We start from the raw sequence: 18,588 nt of genomic DNA on the forward strand, positions 1-18,588 counted from the left end.
GAGATTTAGGGTTTGTGCGTGCCGCCCCGCACGTGGCTCGGCGACTCGCCGAATCGAAAGACCAATCAATGTCTACTGCAGCAGCCGCAGGGCAGACCGAGACGACGTCTGGTCGGATTCTTTGTTAGGCTACTTGTTGAATAAACAAAAAAAACGAACATCAACAGGAGCAACCCCCAAGAAAGATTGAATCATTGCTGCTGCTACAATCACGGAGATCATGGTCAAGTACTAGTGCTAGTTGCGTGTTTTACGAGGTCTGTTTTTGGAGTAGTACTACTGCTACTTAGGGCATCTCCAGCCGTTCGGCCCCCCAGGGCGCCTAAATAGAGCGGTCTGGGGGCGTGCCGGTGCTAGTTCGGCCCCTGGGGGCGACCTTGCTCAGAGGCACGCCCCCAAGCGCCGGTCCCAGGATGCGGGAAATTTAAACTTGGTCGTTCCCGCTCTCAAAAGACGCCACAAATCCGGCGATCGGACGTAGTCTGGCGTTACAAAAAACAAGCATGCCGCAAGTTCACGTGCGCAATGATTCACTCGGCGGGCTCGGCTCCAGTCGTTGGCGGAGTCGGCGTGCACGGGCTCGGCGGTGTCGGAGCTGCTTCGGTGCTGGGCTGTGTTGGCGCGGCTTTGGCACTGCTGGGCGGCGATGTAGAGGCGTCGTTTGGGCTTGGTGTCCGTGTGGTCGTGGGCGCGGGAGCTTGCGTCATCGGCGTCGTCGGCGTTGTCGTCTGTATCTGGTTCAGGATGAGGCCGCGCTCCGCCATGTACCACGCCCTGAGCTGCTCGTCGTCGCTCTGGAGCATGTCCGCCCGCCCATCAAAAAAGCCATGTCGGTGTTCCTCTTCTTCGCGGCGACGTTCGTCCGGAGCAGGTCGAGCTTGATGGCGCTGTTCTTCATCAGCGACGACCACCGCGCCTCGGTCTTCTTTTCACGTAGGACAGCCCGGGCCTGGGCGCCGGCGAGGCAATACTCGATGGACTCCTGCACTCGCGCGGTTGCCGCGTCGGCGTTTTTCCCCTTCTTGGCCAATTTGTGGCCGTCCGCCGCCCATCTGACGCGCCCGGAGTCGTAGCGTCCGGCTTGTAGGTCTCCTTGGCCTTGTCGAGGGCACGTCAGACTTCCGCCCACTTCTCGCACTTGTCAATGCGCTTGTAGACGTGGAGGTGTTTGAAGTCGGCGTCTTGGTTGTCGCGCCGATACATGGTGAACATACACAGCAGCTGCGCGGAGGAACAAACAGTTGGCGAGCGGTGGGCGTAGACGACGAAGAGATGCGGGCGAACGGCGTGCGTACCTGATCCTCAACGCTGGCGCTGCTCTCCGGGCGAGCCGCGACCTCCTCGACGATTCCATGCCATTTGTTGCACGCCAACTGGATACGCCCCCAATGGTTCGCCATCGCCTTGGAGCCGTGCTGCATGTAGACGCCTTTGAAGTACGGGTCGACGAGCTTCCGCTCGTTGAACTCGGCCTTGATGCGATCCCAGTACGTCTCCAAGCTCTGGTTCGCGCCGGTGGTCGGGTCGAGGCAGACGACTTTCCATGCTTCGGCCAGGCATTCTTCCTCCTTGGACGTCCACTTGATGCGCGGTTCGCCTGACCTAGCCGCTCGCTTCTTCTTCTGGCGCCCCTTCGTCAGAACAGGAGCCGGCTCCTCGTCCTCCTCCTCCTCCTCGTCCTCGTCCTCCTCCTCGGGTTCCTGCGCTTCGTGCGCGTCCTCGCCGTAGACGTAGCCGAGCTCGCCCTCCATGTCGCCGCTGAGATCCACTACCTCGTCCTGGGTGGCGAACCCGGGAGACGCCGCGACCGCGGTCGATCCTGTCGCGATGATGTCGTCCATGTCGGCTCCTGTATCATCGGTGTCGCCGAGGTGCGAGAAGGGCAGCGATCCACGCGGAGATGGGGCGTTGGTGTGGACGCGTAGGCGGCGGGCGGCGAGTAGTTGTATGAAGGGTACTGTACGCCGACAAAGGCGGGCGAGGGGGTGCGTGTCGCGGGGTGGCCATGGGGGAAGGTCACGTTTGGGTTGAACCCACCGTGCGCGTCGCCGTCGGCGTAGCCGGGCGACGACGAACCCCATGGAGATCTGACGCCTTGCTGTCCCCAGGGCGCGTACTGGGCGTGGCTGACGACGGGTGGATTCATCATCCCTGCCTGGCCGACCGATGAGGAAGACGCCGCCGCGCGCGCCGCGTTGTCGCGGGCCTTCTTGGCAATGGCTCTGTTCCGCCGGTCGGCAGTGACTGCGTCGCGCCGCTGAACTTCCACCCTCCACTCGGTGTTCGACAGGCCCGGTGGCTTCGATGGCGGCGCCCTCGGCTTCCTCTTCTTCGGCTGGGTCACGGTGCCATTCGCGGTTGCCGCCACGCGCGGCATGGCATACTTCTTCGGCGGCATGGTGGCGACTGGAAGGCGGGCGGGAGGGGGTTTGGCGGGAGAAAGGGAGGGAATGGCGGGAGGGCGAGCAAGCGGGAGAGATGCGAGGGAAAAGCGTCAAGAAATGGCGGGAAAAGGCCCTCGGGTCGCCACCAGGACGGACCCACGCGTCTTTTTCGCTTGTGCCGGCTCCCCAAGCGCCCCCCAGGGCGCCAGGTTCGGCCTGGGTCTGCTGGCACCAGTTTTGACCCAAGCCGGCGAAAAACGGCCTTCTGAAGGCGTGACTGGGCCGTATTTTTGACGCTGGCGCGGCAAAATCGTTTGAGGAGGACCTGTTGAGGACGCGACTGAAGATGCCCTTATAGCACAGGAGCTCTAATCAGAACAAAGATCTAAATCATGTCCATCACGTGAAGACATCAGAGGAAGGTGCCAGCATACCATGATTAAAACCACTTCCGAGTCGCCCCGCCTCGTCGCTGTTGATATATACAAGGGGATCTACAACCTGGAGGAGGACGTATGAGACGGACTCGGTTTCGCCTCACTATTTCGACATGGGACGGTTCGCCTCTGCGGCTGGCCTCGCCCTCGCGGAGTCCCTAGGCCCAGCTCGCATCCGCCGCGGTTGACCCGGCCCTTCAAGAGCTAGAAGTGACTTGCGTCAGTATAGGTACCCTTGGTTCACTAGGTCAGCGGTCACCGGTGAATCAGCCAGAAGCCAGTAGCACCAAGATCGCGTGTGCGTGTCTCTTGTACTACTACTACCTCAACCAAGGCACACGTCTCATCCCCCAAGGAAAAAGAAGAAGAAAAATAACCGTGAAAAAGCAATCAGAGTATTCAAAGTCGCTGCCTACGGATGTAATCAGGTGTACTTGTCTCCGTTAAATTGCTCTGCGTATTAAATTTGCATTATACAAAACATATGTGGTCTGCTCGTGCTATTTTATGCTCGCAGATCTCAAGAGTTTTTGCTGGCGTTTTCTATTGTGTCGTTTTCAATGATTTTCCGGGTCGCCGTTTTGCTAGCCCTACAGCACTAAAACCACCGGCTGCTATCACCAGATTCGCTCATTCGCTGGTTCCACACCGCTACGATGGACCCGTCGCGTTTAAACCGGCGTTGTCAGGGGAACGGCAGCTTCAAGTCCCGAGGGAATCGGCGCTGCTGCTACTGTTTCCTGCAGTGGGGACAAAGTGCTACTTGCAGACGAAGGTTGGTGCTGATTGATGCCTAATCCGGCCGCAGAGATCTAAGGAATAAACCAACATGACTAGTGTTGGTACTCCGTATTGGGCTGATTTTCTTCGGAGATTAGTTTACGTAAATTGGATGGAATACACATATGTGGAGACCAGCTACACACTAATGGCCACGCACACATGCGTCCAAAAAATAAATCAAGAGAATTATTCATTACAAAGTGGCATTATACTGCGGAGATGGAGGCACGCCGACATCATTCGGCACATGTGGTTGTTCTTATCCAACGGACTCCCACACCGGCTTACAACGCCGTGGCCGTCTCTCGCGACCGCACCGGCTTACAACGTCATAGACGACTCGCCCGTCCGCTCTCGCGGCCGGTTCACGCGTTCGCACCTGCTTACAACGCGAAGGATAACTTGCTCGTCTGCACCGGCTTACAACGCCTCGGCCGACTCATCTGTCTACTTCCGCGGCTGACTCGGCCATGATTGATTTCAGCTTCACCATGGTGATCATCAACCCCGCGGTGGATATTTTCTGGCCTAACATATCAGGTGAAATCCATCCAGTATATTGTCATATTATATATTGTTTTTTTAAAAAAGCAATTACTCTGGCTTGCAAAGTTTTCTAATGCAGGACCCTAAAGCGCCATATTGGTGCATATTTAAAGGCCTTCAGAAAATTTCCGGCTTAAAAAGAAGGGTTCCGATTTAAATCCGGCTCAAGGGAAAGCTGTCTCCCACAAAGCTTTGAAATTCTCAATATCCTGTTTAAAAATTTCCAGTTCAAAATAATAATCTCTCGCAAAGTTCGAGTTCTCGGGAAAAATTAAAGCCACCAAAGAGAGTTTGTTGCACACCACAACTCAAACATAGGCACCCGGCGAGCACAACTCAGAAATATATCACTTGGGGGCTTGGTCATATTCGAACCATAGCTACACCTCTTGATCGGTGTAAGGCCACCAGGGAAATCACTTGGGGGCTTGGTCGTATTCGAACCATAGCTACACCTCTTGATCGGCGTAAGGCCACCAGGGAAATCACTTGGGGGCCAACGAGAGTGTTGCAAAAAGCATAACTCAAACATAGGCACCCACTGAGCATAGCTCAAAATATTGCTCGGGGGCTCTTTGCTTCTCAAAGAACAAGAGTCTACACCCTTGTAATAGGCTATCAAGCCAGGCTTGGAAGCCAGGTGTATTCACCTAAAACCCCGGGTTATCCTACTTTTTTAAGTAAGCCACTCCGTCTAGGTAATCTTGGTATGACCCGCCGAACGTTTAACAAGTCAATCTCATAGACCCTGAACTTGTCAAAGTTAAAACGACGATTGGTTAATGTGAGGTCTATCTTAAAAGGCTTTGTAAAATGTTTAAACTCAGTGGCCTGGCAGCCCATGAAAAGCCTCGATTTTGGGCCTGGCAGCCCATGAAAAGCCTCGCATGTTCTTTTTATGCTTTTATTTGCCAAGTTTTTTCTCCTTTGGTGAGGTTTATAATATCTTATGATAAAACGGCGTTTATTGACCCGGCTTGGCTTTCAACTACAAGTTGTCAGTACATGATCAGTTATAATTCGGCGCTTATTGACCCAGTCTGGTTTCAATTACAAGTCGCCAGTATTATATATGGATAATCCGGTGTTTATTACAACCCGGTACGGTTTTATCATAAACCGGCAAAATATGGAAGGAGTTATCAGTACTCAAGATTGGGGTTATTACCCTTACTACAAAAAGTTGGTAAACCAACGATGTGATTCCCCTTACTGGTATGATATATTCCATATTTGATTATTCTTAAGTGCAGCCTTGGTTATAAACCCGGGTTATATGTTGGGCATTATGACCCGTCCGGCGGTAAACCGCCAGGACACTTTAAACTTGTTGTATACAGAAACATGTTGAATAAAGCAGGATTATAAAACACCGGCGTTTATTAACCCGGCCTAGCTTTCGACTATAAGTCGCCGGTATGATGATAAATTATCCAGTGTTTATTAATCCGGACTGGCTTGGGACTATAAGTCGCCAGTATATATTTGTTGGGGAATGTAGTAATTTCAAAATTTTCCTACGCACACGCAAGATCATGGTGATGCATAGCAACGAGAGGGGAGAGTGTTGTCTACGTACCCTCGTAGACCGGAAGCGGAAGCGTTAGCACAACGTGGTTGATGTAGTCGTGCGTCTTCACGGCCCGACCGATCAAGCACTGAAACTACGGCACCTCCGAGTTCTAGCACACGTTCATCTCGATGACGATCCCCGGACTCCGATCCAGCAGAATGTCGGGGAAGAGTTCCGTCAGCACGACGGCGTGGTGACGATCTTGATGTTCTACCGTCGCAGGGCTTCGCCTAAGCACCGCTACAATATTATCGAGGATTATGGTGGAGGAGGGCACCGCACACGGCTAATAGATCTCAAGGATCAATTGTTGTGTCTAGAGGTGCCCCCCTACCCCCGTATATAAAGGAGCAAGGGGGAGGGGCGGCCGGCCAGGAGGAGGCGTGCCAGGGAGGAGTCCTACTCCTACCGGGAGTAGGACTCCCTCCTTTCCTTATCCAACTAGGAGAGGGGGAAGGAAGGGAGGGAGGAGAGAAAGGAAAGGGGGGACGCCGCCCCTCCCTCCTTGTCCAATTTGGACTAGAGGGGGAGGGGGCGCGCAGCCTGCCCTGGCCGCCCCTCCCCTGCTCCACTTTGGGCCCATGAGGCCCATTAACCCCCGGGGGGGTTCCGGTAACCCCCGGTACTCCGTTTTATATCCGATAACTCCCGGAACCATTCCTGTGTCCAAATATAGTCGTCCAATATATCAATATTTATGTCTCGACTATTTCGAGACTCCTCGTTATGTCCGTGATCACATCCGGGACTCCGAACAACCTTCGGTACATCAAAATATATAAACTCATAATGAAACTGTCATCATAACGTTAAGTGTGCGGACCCTACGGGTTCGAGAACAATGTAGACATGACCGAGACACATCTCCGGTCAATAACCAATAGCGAAACCTGGATGCTCATATTGGCTCCTACATATTCTATGAAGATCTTTTATCGGTCAGACCGCATAACAACATACGTTGTTCCCTTTGTCATCGGTATGTTACTTGCCCAAGATTTGATCGTCGGTATCTCAATACCTAGTTCAATCTCGTTACCGGCAAGTCTCTTTACTCGTTCCGTAATACATCATCCCGCAACTAACTTATTAGTTGCAATGCTTTCAAGGCTTATGTGATGTGCATTACCGAGAGGGCCCAGAGATACCTCTCCGACAATCAGAGTGACAAATCCTAATCCCGAAATACGCCAACCCAACAAGTACCTTCGGAGACACCTGTAGAGCACCTTTATAATCACCCAGTTACGTTGTGACGTTTGGTAGCACACAAAGTGTTCCTCCGGTAACCGGGAGTTGCATAATCTCATAGTCATAGGAACTTGTATAAGTCATGAAGAAAGCAATAGCAAGAAACTAAACGATCAAGTGCTAAGCTAACGGAATGGGTCAAGTCAATCACATCATTCTCCTAATGATGTAATCCCGTTAATCAAATGACAACTCTTTGTCTATGGCTAGGAAACATAACCATCTTTGATCAACGAGCTAGTCAAGTAGAGGCATACTAGTGACACTCTGTTTGTCTATGTATTCACACATGTATCATGTTTCCGGTTAATACAATTCTAGCATGAATAATAAACATTTATCATGATATAAGGAAATAAATAATAACTTTATTATTGCCTCTAGGGCATATTTCCTTCAGTCTCCCACTTGCACTAGAGTCAATAATCTAGTCCACATCGCTATGTGATTTAACACCAATAGTTCACATCACCATGTGATTAACACCCATAGTTCACATCGTCATGTGACCAACACCCAAAGGGTTTACTAGAGTCAATAATCTAGTTCACATCGCTATGTGATTAACACCCAAAGAGTACTAAGGTGTGATCATGTTTTGGTTGTGAGAGAAGTTTAGTCAACGGGTCTGCCACATTCAGATCCGTAATTATTTTGCAAATTTCTATGTCAACAATGCTCTGCACGGAGCTATTCTAGCTAATTTCTCCCACTTTCAATATGTATCCAGATTGAGATTTAGAGTCATCTGGACCAGTGTCAAAATTTGCATTGACGTAACCCTTTATGACAGACCTTTTTATCACCTCCATAATCGAGAAACATATCCTTATTCCACTAAGGATAATTTGACCGCTGTCCAGTGATCTACTCCTAGATCACTATTGTACTCCCTTGCCAAAAACAGTGTAGGGTATACAATAGATCTGGTACACAGCATGGCATATTTCATAGAACCTATGGCCAAGGCATAGGGAATGACTTTCATTCTCTCTCTATCTTCTGTCGTGGTCGGGTTTTGAGTCTTACTCAACTTCACACCTTGTAACACAGGCAAGAACTCTTTCTTTGACTGTTCCATTTTGAACTACTTCAAAATCTTGTCAAGGTATGTACTAAAAAAACTTATCAAGCGTCTTGATCTATCTCTATAGAACTTAATGCTCAATATGTAAGCAGTTTCACCGAGGTCTTTCTTTGAAAAACTCCTTTCAAACATTCCTTTATGCTTTGCAGAATAATTCTACATTATCTCCGATCAAAAATATGTCATTCACATATACTTATCAGAAATGTTGTAGTGCTCCCACTCACTTTCATGTAAATACAGGCTTCACTGCAAGTCTGTATAAAACTATATGCTTTGATCAACTTAGCAAAGCGTATATTCCAACTCCGAGATGCTTGCACCAGTCCATAGATGGATCGCTGGAGCTTGCATATTTTGTTAGCACCTTTAGGATTGACAAAACCTTCTGGTTGCATCATATACAACTCTTCTTTAATAAATCGATTAAGGAATGCAGTTTTGTTTATCCATTTGCCAGATTTCATAAAATGTGGCAATTGCTAACATGATTCGGACAGACTTAAGCATAGATACGAGTGAGAAACTCTCATCGTAGTCAACACCTTGAACTTGTCAAAAACCTTTTGCGACAATTCTAGCTTTGTAGATAGTAACACTACTATCAACGTCCGTCTTCCTATTGAAGATCCATTTAATCTCAATGGCTCGCCGATCTTTGGGCAAGTCAATCAAAGTCCATACTTTGTTCTCATACATGGATCTCATCTCAGATTTCATGGCCTCAAGCCATTTCGCGGAATCTGGGCTCATCATCGCTTCCTCATAGTTCGTAGGCCCGTCATGGTCAAGTAACATGACCTCCAAAACAGGATTACCGTACCACCCTGGTGCGGATCTCACTATGGTTTACCTACAAGGTTCGGTAGTAACTTGATCTGAAGTTACATGATCATCATCATTAGCTTCCTCACTAATTGGTGTAGTAGTCACAAGAACAGATTTCTATGATGAACTACTTTCCAATAAGGGAGTAGGTACAATTACCTCATCAAGTTCTACTTTCCTCCCACTCACTTCTTTCGAGAGAAACTCCTTCTCTAGAAAGGATCCATTCTCAGCAACGAATAACTTGCCTTCGGATCTGTGATAGAAGGTGTACCCAACAGTATCTTTTGGGTATCCTATGAAGATGCACTTCTCCGATTTGGGTTTGAGCTTATCAGGTTGAAACTTTTTCACATAAGCATTGCAACCTCAAACTTTAAGAAACGACATTTTAGGTTTCTTGCCAAACCATAGTTCATACGGTGTCGTCTCAACGGATTTAGATGGTGCCCTATTTAACGTGAATGCAGCTGTCTCTAATGCATAACCCCAAAACGATAGTGGTAGATCGGTAAGAGACATCATAGATCGCACCATATCTAATAAAGTACGGTTATGACGTTCTGACACACCATTACACTATGGTGTTCCAGGTGGCGTGAGTAGTGAAACTATTTCACATTGTTTTTAACTGAAGGCCAAACTCGTAACTCAAATATTTTACTTCTGAGATTATATCGTAGAAACTTTTATTTTTGTTACGATGATTCTCCCCTTCACTCTGAAATTCTTTGAACTTTCCAAATGTTTCAGACTTGTGTTTCATCAAGTAGATATACTCATATCTGCTCAAATCGATCAGAAAATAATGATACCTGCTGCGAGCCTCAATATTCATCGGACCACATACATCAGTATGTATGATTTCCAACAAATCTGTTGCTTGCTCCATTGTTCTCGAGAACGGAGTCTTAGTCATCTTGCGCATGAGGCATGGTTCGCAAGCATCAACTGATTCATAATCAAGTGATTCCAAAAGCCCATCAGCATGGATTTTCTTCATGCGCTTTACACCAATATGACCGAAACGGCAGTGCCACAAATAAGTTGCACTATCATTATTAACTTTGCATCTTTTGGTTTCAATATTATGAATATGTGTATCACTACGATCGAGATCCAACGAACCATTTTCATTGGGTGTGTAACCATATAAGGTTTTATTCATGTAAACAGAACAACAATTTATTCTCTTACTAATGAATAACCGTATTGCAATAAACATGATCAAATCATATTCATGCTCAACGCAAACACCAAATAACACTTATTTAGGTTCAACACTAATCCCAAACGTATAGGGAGTGTGCGATGATGATCATATCAATCTTGAAACCACTTCCAACACACATCATCACTTCACCCTTAACTAGTCTATGTTCATTCTGCAACTCCTGTTTCGAGTTACTACTCTTAGCAACTGAACCAGTATCAAATACCGAGGGGTTGCTACGAACACTAGTAAAATACACATCAATAATCTGTATATCAAATATACCTTTGTTCACTTTGCCATCCTTCTTATCCGCCAAATACTTGGGGCAGTTCCGCTTCCAGTGACCAGTCCCTTTGTAGTAGAAGCACTTAGTCTCAGGCTTAGGACCAGACTTGGGCTTCTTCACTTGAGCAGCAACTTGCTTGCCGTTCTTCTTGAAGTTCCCCTTCTTCCCTTTGCCCTTTCTTGAAACTAGTGGTCTTGTCTACCATCAACACTTGATATTTTTCTTGATTTCTACCTTCGTCGATTTCAGCATTACGAAGAGCTTGGGAATTGTTTCCGTTATCCCTTGCATATCATAGTTCATCACGAAGTTCTACTAACTTGGTGATGGTGACTAGAGAATTCTGGCAATCACTATTTTATCTGGAAGATTAACTCCCACTTGATTCAAGCGATTGTAGTACCCAGACAATCTGAGCACATGCTCACTGTTTGACCTATTCTCCTCCATCTTTTAGCTATAGAACTTGTTGGAGACTTCATATCTCTCAACTCGGGTATTTGCTTGAAATATTAACTTCAACTCCTGGAACATCTCATATGGTCGATGACATTCAAAACGTCTTTGAAGTCCCGATTCTAAGCCGTTTAAGCATGGTGCACTAAACTATCAAGTAGTCATCATATTGAGCTAGCCAAATGTTCATAACATCTGCATCTACTCCTGCAATAGGTTTGTCACCTAGCGGTGCATCAAAGACATAATTCTTCTGTGCAGCAATGAGAATAAACCTCAGATCACGGATCCAATCCGCATCATTGCTACTAACATCTTTCAACTTAGTTTTCTCTAGGAACGTATCAAAAATAAAATAGGGGAGCTAAACGCGAGCTATTGATCTACAACATAGATATGCTAATACTAACAGGACTATGTTCATGATAAATTAAAGTTCAATTAATCATATTACTTAAGAACTCCCACTTAGATAGATATCCCTCTAATCCTCTAAGTGATCACGTGATCCAAATCAACTAAACCATGTCCGATCATCACGTCAGATGGAGTAGTATCAATGGTGAACATCAATATGTTGATCATATCTACTATATGATTCACGCTCGACCTTTTGGTCTCCGTGTTCCAAGGCCATATCTGTTATATGATAGGCTCGTCAAGTTAAACCTGAGTATTCCACGTGTGCAACTGTTTTGCACCTGTTGTATTTGAACGTAGAGCCTATCACACCCTATCATCACGTGGTGTCTCAGCACGAAGAACTTTCGCAACGGTGCATACTCAGGGAGAACACTTATACTTTGATAATTTAGTGAGGGATCATCTTATAATGCTACCGTCAATCAAAGCAAGATAAGATGCATAAAAGATAAACATCACATGCAATCAATATAAGTGATATGATATGGCCATCATCATCTTGTGCTTGTGATCTCCATCTTCGAAGCACCGTCATGATCACCATCGTCACCGGCGCGACACCTTGATCACCATCATAGCATCGTTGTCGTCTCGCCAATCTTATGCTTCCACGACTATCGCTACCGCTTAGTGATAAAGTAAAGCATTACAGCGCAATTGCATTGCATACAATAAAGCGACAACCATATGACTCCTGCCAGTTGCCGATAACTCGGTTACAAAACATGATCATCTCATACAATAAAATTTAGCATCATGTCTTGACCATATCACATCACAACATGCCCTGCAAAAACAAGTTAGACGTCCTCTACTTTGTTTTTGCAAGTTTTACGTGGCTGCTACGGGCTTAGCAAGAACCGTTCTTACCTACGCATCAAAACCACAACGATAGTTTGTCAAGTTGGTGCTGTTTTAACCTTCGCAAGGACCGGGCGTAGCCACACTTGGTTCAACTAAAGTTGGAGAAACTGACACCCGCCAGCCACCTGTGTGCAAAGCACGTCGGTAGAACCAGTCTCGCGTAAGCGTACGCGTAATGTCGGTCCGGGCCGCTTCATCCAACAATACCACCGGACCAAAGTATGACATACTGGTAAGCAGTATGACTTATATCGCCCACAACTCACTTGTGTTCTACTCGTGCACAACATCAACGCATAAAACCTAGGCTCTAATAGCACTATTGGGGAACGTAGTAATTTCAAAATTTTCCTACGCACACGCAAGATCATGGTGATGCATAGCAACGAGAGGGGAGAGTGTTGTCTACGTACACTCGTAGACCGGAAGCGGAAGCGTTAGCACAACGCGGTTGATGTAGTCGTACGTCTTCACGGCCCGACCGATCAAGCACCGAAACTACGGCACCTCCGAGTTCTAGCACACGTTCAGCTCGATGACGATCCCCGGACTCCGATCCAGCAGAATGTCGGGGAAGAGTTCCGTCAGCACAACGGCGTGGTGACGATCTTGATGATCTACCATCGCAGGCTTCGCCTAAGCACCGCTACAATATTATCAAGGATTATGATGGAGGAGGGCACCGCACACGGCTAATAGATCTCAAGGATCAATTGTTGTGTCTGCAGGTGCCCCCCTACCCCCGTATATAAAGGAGCAAGGGGAGGGGCGGCCGGCCAGGAGGAGGCACGCCAGGGAGGAGTCCTACTCCTACAGGGAGTACGACTCCCTCCTTTCCTTGTCCAACTAGGAGAGGGGGAAGGAAGGGAGAGAGGAGAGAAAGGAAAGGGGGGCGACGCCCCTCCCTCCTTGTCCAATTCGGACTAGAGGGGGAGGGGCGCGCAGCCTGCCCTGGCCGCCCCTCCTCTGCTCCACTTTGGGCCCACGAGGCCCATTAATCCCCGGGGGGTCCGGTAACCCCCGGTACTCCGTCTTATATCCGATAACTCCCGGAACCATTCCTGTGTCCGAATATAGTCGTCCAATATATCAATCTTTATGTCTCGACTATTTCGAGACTCCTCGTTATGTCTGTGATCACATCCGGGACTCCGAACAACCTTCGGTACATCAAAATATATAAACTCATAATGAAACTGTCATCGTAACGTTAAGCGTGCGGACCCTACGGGTTCGAGAACAATGTAGACATGACCGAGACACGTCCTCGGTCAATAACCAATAGCGGAACCTGGATGCTCATATTGGCTCCTACATATTCTACGAAGATATTTTATCGGTCAGACCGCATAACAACATACGTTGTTCCCTTTGTCATCGGTATGTTACTTGCCCGAGATTTGATCGTCGGTATCTCAATACCTAGTTCAATCTCGTTACCGGCAAGTCTCTTTACTCGTTCCGTAATACATCATCCCGCAACTAACTTATTAGTTGCAATGGTTGCAAGGCTTATGTGATGTGCATTACCGAGAGGGCCCAGAGATACCTCTCCGACAATTGGAGTGACAAATCCTAATCTCGAAATACGCCAAACCAACAAGTACCTTCGGAGACACCTGTAGAGCACCTTTATAATCACCCAGTTACGTTGTGACATTTGGTAGCACACAAAGTGTTCCTCCGGTAAACGGGAGTTGCATAATCTCATAGTCATAGGAACATGTATAAGTCATGAAGAAAGCAATAGCAACAAACTAAACGATCAAGTGCTAAGCTAACGGAATGGGTCAAGTCAATCACATCATTCTCCTGATGATGTGATCCCGTTAATCAAATGCCAACTCTTTGTCTATGGCTAGGAAACATAACCATCTTTGATCAACGAGCTAGTCAAGTAGAGGCATACTAGTGACACTCTGTTTGTCTATGTATTCACACATGTATCATGTTTCCGGTTAATACAATTCTAGCATGAATAATAAACATTTATCATGATGTAAGGAAATAAATAATAACTTTATTATTGCCTCTAGGGCATATTTCCTTCAATATTTGGATTGCGCCATTGGAATCATGCGCTCATAAATCATTGGATTATATTATTCAAAATCTAGAAATAGCCAACATGGCTGGAGTTTATTATGGTTATCAATAACCAGTATTATGATTAAGGTTTTGAAAGTCGCTTTAGCGCAATGGCTATTATATTATCAATGGATATGATTTATTCTACAATTGAAGGAATAGTCCCGAGTTGCTGCAGGCTTACGGTCCGGCACTTGGGGGCTACATTATTCAAGTTGAGATTACATCAAATATGCAAGTCTCATGTCGCTACAAGTATGCACCATGACACTTGGGGGCTAATGCAAAGTCATTTTTATTGGCCTTATTGAAGACCCGACTCATCACATCATAATGAGCCGGCCCTTGGGGCCTACCATTTGCTCCTATCAATAATTCAAGGTACACAAGTCTTAATCCATTATATTCAAAGGGTCCACTGCTCAGTTGGTAAAGCACAAAGCTCTTAAACCTTGTGGATGTGGGTTCAAGCCTCATGGTGGAGTTACATAATATGATATTATTATCAATGAAGCATGATCATATTTATAAAGTCCCTGCTCATTATTGCATAATGACCCGGCCCTTGGGGGCTACACTGGTTGAAGTTTTTTGAGCATCAGGCAATTACAAAGTCCCAGGTTGCTGCAAGCATGACAACCCGGCACTTGGGGGCTAAATAATATGGAGTATTCGGTTTTTACTAGTGACTAGGATGAACAACATGGATTTCCTCAAAAGTGGCAGTATTTATATTGAAGCAAGTCTTAAACCATCACTTTGTTCTGCTCAAGACTTGGGGGCTACAGGTAATATACATATAGGGAGAAATATTTTCAAATTCTCAGTTTTGAGCAAACCAAATTGACTCGGCGTCACCAATCATTATGACCCGGTGTCTGCAACAATCATAACCCGGCGTCATCAATTATGACCTGGCGACGGCAACAATTATGACTAGGTGCCATCGGTATTTACAAACCGACAATTTTGGTAATATTAAACCGGCAAGTTTTACATCTTCAAACCGGCTGAACATCAGATGAGTATTTCAAGACCAATATTTCTTAAGCCGGCGCTTTGGAAGCTGACTCAAGTGGATTATTCTTCACAATTTTTTTCTATGAGAAACCAACGTCAGCAATTTGAGTATGGAGCTGGTTATTGACCCGGATTTTTTTAGAAGGAGGAAATGACAAGGACTTAAGGATGATCAAATACCGGCTTACAAGAATATTTAACCCGGAGCACAACCTGTCAAATTTGTTCTTGAGTTATTTTGCAGGATCAGTTTAACATGAATAAATCCAAATTAAACTAGGGGCTAATGTCGGGGATATACCCCGCAGCATAACCCGACCGGAAGTATAACCCGGCCGGACTTGGCGACTCACCAGAGACCCGGCTGATACTTGGCGTTTCATTTTTAAGCCGCCCGGAGATTGGCTGCTCACTGGTAACCCGGCGGGCGGGATAGACGGATGATAAGGTCCAAGGCCTAGAAGGCCGGTTTATGTTAGTGGTGGGCCGGTTTAAGAGGAAAGGCATGAGGAATATTTACCTTACAAGGAGTTAAGACCCGGACTTGTATCCGGTTTGTATTAGAAGGCAGGATAGTCCTAATCCTAATAGGACTCCACATGTAACCCGCCCCTCTAACTTATATAAGGAGGGGCAGGGCTCCCCAAAAGAGGGACAAGCAAGAAGCAATAATCTCTAGGGCTAGACACAATTAGAGGAGAGTCGGTTTACGACGACTCCCTCATGATCATAATGAGACCTAGCCTCAAACAACATGTAGGGTTGTTACCGGATGATGTTTCTCGGGGCCCGAAGCTGTCTAAATCCTTGTATTGCGTTGCGTCTCTCGATTCCGCTCAACCCCTCTCAAGCTACCATATAGATGTGTTGGCCTCACGACTAAGTCCCCACACTAGGACATCTGCCGTGACAAATCCACAACAAAACTGGAGATTCAAAACCACTTGTGCATCAGCGTCGTTCGTATGAATCCAATGAGCCCAAGAACGTCAAAATCAGAGTCCATATGAAGAAATGGCAACCAAAATACTAAATGCTCTCATATCTCTAAAACAAATGATGTACTCCGATATGAGCGGGCCCAGTCGTACAATCGCTCGTACCAAACTACGAGAGATGCATAAATCGGTCATAACTTCACGATTTTCACCAATTTCATGCGATCCTTATCAAACAAGGAAGGTTTTGAGAGAGGATTTGGCTCCCCTGGATCCTTTGGTTGAAGGAGGAGGAGTCACATTGATGGGCGAGACCTAAGGAGACCACGTATATAAACACCTTCAACCCTGGCCACCGACCATCATCATCCTCAATGTGTCATAACTCCACACAATTGCCGAAGGGCTCTCCCCTCTCATCTAGAGGGATGCCTCTCCTCAATATCTCCATCTCTATCTCTACCACCATGGTCACACATGAATATGAGAAGGAGGCACCGCCGCCACCACCCGGAGTCGGCCACCATCTCCATCTCCTTCCTTGCTCTTGTAATTTGTAAGATTGAACATGTTGATGACATCAATTAAGCATTCATCTTTGTGTCTATATTCATGTATGTTTGAGTGATTGATTTGGTTCTAGGTTGAGGTATGATCTAATACACAATGTTAGTCTTTGTGGCACCATTTAATGTTTAATCTATTTTTTGTTGTACTCCCTCCATCCAAATATATAGGGCCTAATACATTTTTTGAGGTTACCTCTGACCACAGGTTAGAGAAATAATATATGACATGCATGTTACATAAAGTATATCATCAAATTCGTATGTGAAAGGAGTTTCTAATGATATACTTTGTATATCATGCATCTCACATATTATTAATCTTATCAATGGTGAAAGGCAACCTTGAAAAATGTATTAGGCCATATATATTTGGATGGATGGAGTCACAATGCTATGTTGGGAGGCGCCCTTTCATATGATCTTGTGTGCACTTTCACACACACAAAGTAGATAGATGAATTTATGTGATCCTTGTGTCCTTTGTATATTATTGACACCCACGCGTGACTTTGATGTGATGTTATGTATGTTACACTGAGGAGTGGCAGTCTGAGGATGAAAACAAGAGTAGATCGTTTAGTCACCTAATGAGTACCACCTATAATAATAGTATGTTGCTACCACTTAGTTGCCCTCTAGTACTTGTGATACCAAAAGCCTAGGCACCGCCTTTCACTTTATTCAATCCTACAATTACAACCCTGTTTTACTTTATGTGCTAGTTTAGCTTATTTTACATCCTAGTTTGAAGTTTCGTTAAAAACTTCATTTATTATCGCTTTCCTAGCAACCGATATAATAGACTATTTTCACATTACATTTGGGTCAGAATATAGCTACGTAGGTGACAACGTAATTGCGTGGTTAGCAGTGTTTTCCTATTCACTCCATGTGGGTTCTACACTTACTTATCACAAATTGCAACATCATGTGCACTTACAGGTCATCAACCCTAAGTGCTGCGACAATATTCTAAATGAATTGAACAAGGCGAAGAGAAGAATATATGAGCGACAAAGGATATAAGAGGACCACATTTAGGAGGAGGGAATGTGCCAAAATAAGGTGTTGGCAACAAATGTAACATAAGCACCTTGTCTACTCAATCTTGAGCTTCATACAAGATCAGAAAACCTTTGTCCCTCCTCTCAAGAACCTACATGCTCGTCGGTCCCCTAGATCCAGGGGGAGCGGTTGACCCGATGAAGGGGGGAGATGTTTGGGGGGGGGGGGGGGTTAAATCAGGAGATGAGAGTGGCAGGGGAGGGACACTTGTAACATCATGGTTGTGTCTGAAACGATGTTCATAGTTAAAGAGAATGAAAAAAATTCAAGTCGTTTCTTGGGTTGTCTTGCATGGAGGACCAAGACAAGGAAGGAAAAGGTGGTGATGTGGCAGTGTTTTAGAGGAGAGGGTTGTTGGTGGAGTTGCACAATTTCTCTAGATTTCACATTGATTTTGAGATCAAAGAGAAGGATGGGTTCAAGCTAAGCTTCACGAGCATGTAATGCAGAGAAGAAATATCATACTTGCTCAATTTCAGTGAAGCGTTGTTTGTTGATGAGAAGGAAGGGGGATACAATACCTACGCATGCATGGACATAGATGCGTTGGCTTTTTGTGGGTTGGAGAACCTAGTCTTCCAGGGAGACAAGTTTACCTAGCATAATAGCAACCACCAATATGAGAACTACATCTAGGAGGGGTTGGATAGCACAATTACTAATGATGGATTGAAGATGGTAAGTGGGGATCATAGGCATTCGCCTCACATGCCAATTATATTACAATGGAGGAGGAAGGGAGATGGAGGACATGAGGAGAAGGGAGGCGAGAGC

This window comes from Triticum urartu, chromosome 1 (genome assembly GCF_003073215.2).
Source record: "Triticum urartu cultivar G1812 chromosome 1, Tu2.1, whole genome shotgun sequence".
In the NCBI taxonomy this organism is placed as follows: Eukaryota; Viridiplantae; Streptophyta; class Magnoliopsida; order Poales; family Poaceae; genus Triticum; species Triticum urartu.